Source organism: Mus musculus, chromosome 15 (assembly GCF_000001635.26).
Source record: "Mus musculus strain C57BL/6J chromosome 15, GRCm38.p6 C57BL/6J".
NCBI classification, from domain to species: Eukaryota; Metazoa; Chordata; class Mammalia; order Rodentia; family Muridae; genus Mus; species Mus musculus.
In genome coordinates, this window is record NC_000081.6 from 51,081,620 (window position 1) to 51,090,724 (window position 9,105).

The 9,105-nt window shown below is 37.6% G+C and overlaps 1 long non-coding RNA gene across 1 annotated transcript; it reads left to right on the forward strand.

Moving 5' to 3' along the window:
• Positions 1 to 216: 216 nt before the first annotated feature.
• Positions 217 to 8,712, forward strand: Gm34446. Its single transcript, XR_384083.2, has 3 exons — positions 217 to 263; positions 5,134 to 5,271; positions 8,482 to 8,712. It is a non-coding gene; the product is annotated as a predicted gene, 34446 (long non-coding RNA).
• Positions 8,713 to 9,105: the final 393 nt, after the last annotated feature.

Genomic DNA, 9,105 nt, shown 5'->3' on the forward strand with positions numbered 1-9,105 from the left:
AGACAGTAATACTAGTTTTATCTTGTCTTTTTAAATTTTTGCTTACATTAAAGAGTGGATGGTATGGAAGTATCAGGAGATCTTTCTATGTCGCTGATCTGCAGTATTCTGAAGATGTAGTCCGGGAGGACCTATGTGATCACTGCACTCCTAGCAGAAGAATGCCAATGGGAGAACCTAGAAGGGCTGAAATAATCAGCTCAGGCAACACGAGTGGAGAGGGACGTTGTTTCTTTTACATGCAGATATTCTGGCACGGAAACGTAAGTCTGGAAAGCAATACTTTCAACCACATGACCACATCATTGGTATTTCTCCTGGGAAATAACTACACATTAAAAATGAGGGAAAGAATTGGGGGCTTTTAATCACAACCATCAAATATAAAGAATACATAAATAATTAAGTAAAAATTATGTTCATTCTCACCATGAATCAAAATTAGATGAATCTGTGTACCTTGATGGAGATAGATAAATAGATTGATAGATAGATAGATAGATAGATAGATAGATAGATAGATAGATAGATAGGTAGGTAGATAGACAGATATCACATATGTAGTATTTGTAGTAAATACAAATTAGTATTTCCAACCTTGAATTTTAGTATTCCTATACAATGTAGAATTTTGGCTGAGATCTTTATATTCTTCATATTCTCTCTCTCTCTCTCTCTCTCTCTCTCTCTCTCTCTCTCTCTCTTTCCCTGGAAAGAATAAAAAACAACAAAACAACTTTGGGGATATTTAAATGCAAAATAGCTCCAAATTATTAAAAATGTCTTCACAGTTTTGCCGACATGCATTTAGCCATGAGGTACAGAGAATGAAATCAGTGATGCTTTTCTTGATCCAGAATACATTTTCATTTTGTCTTTCATGCACTCTAGCCAGATGAGTGGGCAGCTATTTTGAAGGTTGACAATCTGCTCCAAGTCTTGGAAAACAGGCAAGTCCCCCAAGAAAGAACGAAGAGATTTGCGATCTTAATTCAGAGTAGGGAGAACACATGAGTTTTAGTAATAAACCAACACTTGAGAGAGAGAAAAAAAACCCCTAGCATTGCTGTTTATTGATGTTGTAATATTGGGGAGGTTGTTGAGTGTGCCTTCGTCTCTCCACTTTTAGTATGGGTTCATGGACATTTCCCAGAGTTGTGCTGTGATCGGTGAGCACATTAAATACTTAGCTTTGTACCTGACACATTTCCTGACCCCCAACACTTGTATTTCCCATGTCCTGTGCCCTCTTCTCCACTGCTCATGCTTGTTTTTTTACTATACTGACTCCTTTTTCTATCCTGAAACAAAGAGATGACTGACCGACCACCCTGACTTCGGATGACTATGGGAAACTGTGGTACCACAAACACACCTTGTTGGGGGGCAGCATGAGTTAGCTATTCATCACTATTGGACAAATAGGAACACCCTGGGTATTACTAAATAGAAGAACTGTTAGGGGAAATGCTCCATCAATCCCAGATACCCCACCACAAAGCCTTGTGCCATCACTGGAATCTGTTGACCTACTTACGAAATCTCTAATTCTATTCCTGATAGCCTATAATTAGGATGATCTGAAATAGCCCGAAAACATTCCGTGCCAGCATTTATCCCCAAAGGCAAGTCGAGAAACCTTCAATAAGGCCTTTTCTGAAATTTGCTTTTGAGTCAACAGATTTGGCAATATTTTAACTTGTAGGCAGACAGAAAGGAGAAAGGAAAGAAAAGAGACAACTAGACAGAAGTCAGAACGGGAGATGAGAAAAGGGGAAGGAAGGAAAGAAGATAGAGGAACGGGAGGGAGAGCTAAATGATCTCACTTTTGTACATTTCATCAAAATGTAGAGCAAGCTCTTGCCCAAATTTATTAGCAGTTATCTCAGATATGTGAAGAAAGGTTGAGAGAGTCACTCCAAATAAAACAATCCCAATAAATAAATAAACCAAACAAATCTTTATGTCAACACAGCTTCTGCTTTTGCGTTTGGCTGTAGTATGAGAAAAAAAAATCACTTTGAAAAAAGCAAGCATGAATAGAACTGTATTTCAACCCCAAATGTCCCCCTACCCTCTCCCCCCCGCCCCTGACAAATAGAGCTTCAGAAACGCAACACCTATCAAATATTTCCTCAGAAATGCCAGATTGCTGGGATTTTAAAGAGTTCTACTTTTTTTTCTTCCCTTTTTGACATTTAGACAGATTGAGTTTGAGAGAGGAAGTGACTCGGAGTCCAGCCTGCCCCGCACCACTGTCAGAGGAAATAACCGAAGCAAAATGAAGTGATAATATACTGTAGAATATTTAACAGAAAGAGTGAAGCAGGGGCTTGGGGGGTGGGGAGTGGATGGCAATCTGAGAATATACAACTGATCCCCAAAATAGATGCAGTCTCCTGTGCCCGAGCAGATGCCAACTACAGAGGATCGTGAAACGGTAGAATTACCTTGCTCTGTGGGCTGTGTGTTGACATATGAACACCGACTCCCCAATAGTCAGAGGAGCTGGCTCTTTTCCCTCCAGTCTCTGTTAGGCTTTGTCACAGAGCCTGCCAACTTTTCCCTTTCTGTATATTCGTCAGTGAAAGAGCTGGTAAGTGACCACCGTAATGGCTGCAGCATGTTGCTGTGTGGGTCTTGACAGAAAACTACAACCCTGGGCCCTTCTGTCACAGCGTGAATGAAATCAGAAAGTCCAAGGGAGGATATTAGCAAGGCTCTTTCCATTCTGGAGAAGACTCAAGGCGATAAGGGACATTGAGATTTCCCACCCAAGGAAAGAGTCATAAATAGGGCGATGAAGGAAAAACACAACCCCCTTCTGCGAGTTTAATGAGAAAACGGCCACCTCCTGGGGAATGGGGTAGAAAGCTGAGGTGCTGTCTTAACAGCCTGCAAAAGTTGAAACATTGACAAAACAAGCTTTCTTCATCTGCTGAAAACAGGGAACTGTTTTAAAGAACCCCCCACCTCTTATTCACAAAGGAGTAGAGACTGACACTTGGAGAAGGCCGATTTTTTCCTTTTCTCTATGTGAATAGTTGAAAACTTTCTCTTTTCTTTCCTGGAAAATTTCTCCTCCATCTATGTGCTGACCTTCCTGATGTATGACTGACTCTCTTTTACCCACCAAGTCTGGGGCAATCACCAAAACAGAGGCTCGGGGACAGTTTCGTCCTAGCCCTCCCCCACCTTCATGTCTCTTCTCAAATCCTCTTCTCTTCCTTTCTTCCTTCTGTTCCCCCCTCCCCTTTTTTTTTTGCATTCAACTCAAGGATGATCTTCAATATCTTATGTCAAGGCAAAACAAAAAATCGGGTTCTAGAAGTTTAAATGGAGAAATTACTGGGGGGGAGGGGGGGGATTACAAGTGATAGCTAACAGAAGCCTGCAACAATGTTTCCCTGGATACCCATTCGTTTAAAAATACAACTAAATACAACCGAGTTTTCCACTGAAAACTGATTTCTAGATGATAGAAGGATGTGACTTTAAACCCTGTTTCACATTCCTCCAGGGATGGTCATCAAGGAAAAGACACTAAGAGGTGGCAAGATGATAAGATAAAGTAATGTGATAAGATACTAAGATGTACAGACATACTGCAATTGGAAGAATGGTTCACTCAAAGCTCCTATTAACAGTTTTTAGTTAAGACAGACATTTGTTCAGTCACTATGATAAAAAAAGGGGGGACAGGCTAGAAAGAAGGCTCAGCTGCTAAGGGCTCTCTATCTTAGAGAGGACCCTGGTTCTATCTTCCAACAATCACATGACAACTCATAACCACTTACATCTTTAATCCCAGGGAATCTAAACACTGTCCCTTCTGGCCTGCTGCTTCTGCGCACATGTGTGAACAAATACTCAGGCAAACACACATTCATATTAAGTAAACAAATAAATCTGGAAGTCTTTTTTGATTCTGAAGAAGTCTTTGTGGTTAAGATCACTTCTCTGACTTTTAGGTTTTGCACAAACACACACATATGCACACACACACACACACACACACACACACACACACACAGAAATAAAAGGAACTGCAGTTGTTTCCTCCAGAAAAGAAATATTTACGAACATCTTAACATACTACTTCATGAAATGATTGGAGTTACATATTTAAAAAGTTGAAATTATTTTTCTTTCATAATCATAAACATTTAAAACCATAAAAAATTACACTGGCATGTCCACTTAGAATTTAATATCAAATACATTATTTGCATGATCTGTCCTAGGTGGGCATATTAAGTTTAAAGAATCTTTTAGAATGAAATAGCCATTTTTAATAGGAATAAAGTTAAACTTGTTTTCCTTAATTCTGAAAAATATTGAAAATTTTAAGAACTTATTGATCATTTAGTCAAACTACTAACACTTTAATCCATATCATCCTCTTCTATTTTTCTTGTGAATTCATCATTTTAAATGTTTTGTTTTCATTATAGCACTTGCATAATTTAACAATTATAATTATAGGTCTTCTTTATTTAATATCTATAAAGTACAAGCTATTCTTTCTATATTTAATTCTTAATTTTAACTATCTAATGAAGAAATCCACATTAAACATTCTAGAAATTGAATAACCAATAAGTGCTAAAATTGAACTTGAAATCAAGCATGGTTCACTCTAATTCAGTCTTTCCAAATTCACATTATTTTCCTTAATATATGGTATATATGTAGTATTTTATCTGCATACATTTATTATTACAAGTAGATAAAAATATCCTAGAGAGATTTCAACACAAAAATAGCACTAAAATGGTAAACTGTGTATATTTTAACTAAAATCAAAGTTCATCATCGTTGTCATTATTGTTGTTGTTGTCATTATTATTATTATTATTGGCCTATGAATATAATCCTGATTTGTGTCAGTGGATGCCTAGTATCAAAAACTGACACTATTTACTTTGAGAGCCTTAAATTTGTTCTTTATATTACATATTGTTATGATTTTCATTTTGATGAGGTTGTAAAATTTTGTCATGGTATTCCCTTGTGCTCTATTCTTGGGAATTAATTATAGGAAATAGAACAATTTTCCCATACAAAAGAAAGGTATGGGATAAGAGAGGCTGCCTGACATCCTCAATTATTTTACTTCTGCCTGATACATAGAGCACTATTTGAACCTTAGCAATTTTCTGGCACGAGCAGTATCAAAAGCATCCTCCATGGATGAGAGGAAGGAGAGCAGTCCCTGCGATTACACTGGCAATTGCCCATCTGCTTCAGAAGGTGGTGTTTAACCTGCAGGTAATCATGGGGAAATAGCTTGATGATGCGTGTCAAGCTTTAATTTTTTCCTGGGTGGGGGCAGTGTGGGAATGGGAGTGGTTAACAGTGCAGACTTGCAGCTTCCCTTCTGGCTTCATGGGATCAGAGGCATCTGCTCACCACAGGAAAAAAAAGAGAAAAAAAACCCCAAATAAACAAAAACAACAAACAAACAAACAAAAAACCAACAGGAAAATGTTGCCACACAGAGAAATAAATTCAAATATAGACTCTAAACTCTAGCATTTCTTTAGCTAGATGAAGTGGTGTCAGCCGAAATGTATATCATGTCATTGTTAGTGTTTAAGCATTCCCTTCAGCATCACTGGCTTGCAATTAATGCAAAGGGATTCACTGAAGTTGTTTAACTTATATACTTATCACTTATTTACATGCTACATCATGTCTTGTCCATACACTTTTACACCTTTTGAGCTTGTGTGTTTTTCATGGGTTGTGGTAAAAATATATATCGCTTGAAGAGAGAAGGATGACCTTGTCTGTTACATCTCTCCCCTCTTATATCGCTTAACTAAGGTTGGGTGGCACTGGTGTAGAAACCCTCTATGTTGCCGCAGCCAAGCCAATAGATTCACAATGTAAGTTGGTCAGTTATCAGGGAGAAATTGCAGGTTTAAATGTTTCGGGGTTTTTGTTTGTTTGGGTTTTTTGTTTTTGCTCTGCTTTGCTTTTTGACTCCATTGCTTTTGAAAAACTGACTCATAGATCTATGCAGTCATCTGCAATACCTAGTTTCCCATCAGTTCCTTGTAGGAACTTGAATATCCTAGAACCTGAGAAACTACGGAATGAGAAACATTTCCAATAAATCCAGTATCAACACATATATACTATTTTATAAGGTATTAATATTAATTTACTCAAAGATTTAGCAAATTTTATATTATTGTCTGCCTTATAATGTGCCAAGAACTGTTCTGTGTTCTTATGGATCCCTCAGTGGATGAAATAAGATAATGAAATAAAAGAATGAAAATAAAACCAAGTGTAAGAAAACAAAACATTTCCTGCTTTCATGCAGTCTACATACTAGTGGGGCAAATAAGCAATCAGCAGGAAGAACTCATATAGCATAATAGACAGAAATAAATAGTAAGGAGAAATTAGGAAAGTGGGACATACACTGAGGGGAGGGCACTGAGTTTTCAGATAGCGTGTCAGTAAAGACCTTGAAGAAGAATGGAAGTAAATGAAAAATCTGTATACTGGAAAAATATCAAAGACATGCACTGCCAAATATAGAAACCATTAGCTGTATTGTCTTAACAGACAGCTGTGGAACCATCACATAGAAGGTAAATGATACTGGTCCCTGAAGACGGAAATGACAAACCTAAATTCTCCAAAGAGGGAAGACACAAGCTGCAAAAGAGATGTGTGTGGCTGTACTCTGTAGAAGGGATGGGTAGAGAAGAACTAACAACAAGGGCCAGGCCACTCAAAAACATGCTGGGGCTTTAAGATATTACTCGGAGATGGAAAACCTTTGGAATGTGTTGAGTGGAGGGGTGCTCTGATCTGATTTGCACAATGTCAAGGTCACTCTGACTGCTATTTTGAGAATTAAGTAAAAGAGCCAAGAGCATAAGTCCAGAGGCCATTGCAATCATCCAGGACAACTAATGATAGTTTAGAGCAGTGAGCAGCTGAGTGAAGAGTGGTAGATTAATTTCTAGATATGTACTGCAGCAAGGTAAAGGTATTAAAAACTGCCCAGAGATCCTTTTACGTCATGTTTTGGAAAACCATGCCAATCACATTAGGATTTAGCTGAAATCCTTCCTGTCAGTTCTGATGCTGGTGCTCCATCTTGTTCCTAGCATTCCCTGAAAACTGGCAAATACATTTTTGGTGTTGCATATTAATTATGTAATTGATAAACACTGGATGATGGCGATAGAGTAATACAGTCATCACTTAGGAAAATAAATATCTACCAGTGGATTCTTCTCACTGTGAAGGATGCAGTACTGATAGTGGTTTTATTGGTGGGCAGCTCTACTGGCAGAAGTTTATGAATGCCATGGAATTTAGTTACAAGGTACATAATAGGCATGTAATAAGTATGTTAGCCACATAAAATACCATTTATGCTGCTTTACCCACAGCATTTCATTTCATTCTGCAATCAGGTTTTAGACCCAAAACTTTTACCAAAGCAAATCCTTCGATCTTCTGTTTGTAGAGGACAGAGTGAAAATCCATTAGCTGGGACTCTCATATGATGACTTTTGTGCTCAGCAAACACTTATAAAATGAACCCTTGTAGGGTCGGGAGATGACTTGTCAGTTAAAAGCGCTAGGTGCTGCTCTCCCAGAGGATCAAGATTCTATTCCAGCATTGATATAGAAGCTCACAACCTTTCTGTAATGCAAGTTCTAATCATGACCCTCCCCCCTTCTGGGCCTCACAAAACCAGGCATGTGTGTAGTGCACAGGCATATTATACAAGCAGGCAATACAACTGTACATATATAATTTCTAAAAATATACCTTAAGTGAACAAATATAAACATTTATAGTTTTTAGATAAGGCAAAAATATTTTGCCCTTTCAATTTTTAAATAATCCCAAGTAAGAATTTATTATTATTATTTTACAATTTCTCAGTTTTTCTTCATTGCCAAGGAAAGTAAAAATTGGGAATATATTTCAAGGAAATATTTAGGGCAAAGAAAGTGGAGATCAACTAGGCTGACAATTTGGCTGTGTATTGCTGTGACAGCTGTTATTTAACTATGGGGAAATTCATTTAATTTTCACATAAATCAAGGGGCAAATGATATGGGGAAAGAGAATCTCATATTTTCTTTAGCTTTTCCCACAGATAAGTAAAGAAAGATCTAAAATTTTTTCTTTTGATATTATTGCGCTAAAAGCTTACCAGACATGATTTATTCTGTTGTTTCAAATACTACCCCAAGTACCATCTAGAGAAAGTAAATTAATTTTAGTCACAGTTACATCAACATGATTAGTTGATAAGATCACTTCCTTCTTGGCAGAAAATACTAGGAAGTATTTGAGTACAGAGATTTGAAGGGAGCAGGAACAAAGACAGTAAATTTTGCTGTTTTGGGTTATCCACTTTGAGAGTGTCAAGAACCTGCCTAGAGATTATATCTGGAAACTCAAGTGCTTTTTTTTCTTTCATAACATCTGTCGAGGTGTATAACTTGGGTGCATTCTTGAACAACTTCTCTGCCTTCCCTCGGACTTGATGTGCAAGGTGGTTGTCAAGAGCGCAACCATGAATCATGAAGCCAACCCATTACTTCCTTGGGCTCCAAGAAAATAGCTTCATCCTTATTCCATATTTGGCTGAATAATTTTATAAAGGAAATAATGATGACAGACAAACAAATGAAGAAAGCATGTGGTATAATGGTAGGTAACTTAAATAATACATCTTTCAATTTTCCTTCCCCCAGCTCCCCTAGCATTATCCTTTAGATCAGCCATCATTAATTTCCACTCAGCCTGTCTATCGACCATATTCATTTCCCCCCAATAGTTTGCTCCTATTAAGAATTCTTTAGAATCTGGCTTATGGAAAAATCTTTGAGGGCTTGGAAAGTAGTGGAAAACATTCCTTTCATATATGTAAGTAATATGAGAACGAGTCTTGATGGAACTTTGTGTAGGAAGCTGTGTAATCAGCCAAAAAAAAGTGTATATCCCCAGAGGTGAAATGTCAATGGGGCCTGCAAAAAGGAGTTAACAATGAAATAAAAACTATCACAAAGCAAGCGTGTGTGTGCATTTGTGTGTGTGAGCGTGCATGTGTGTGT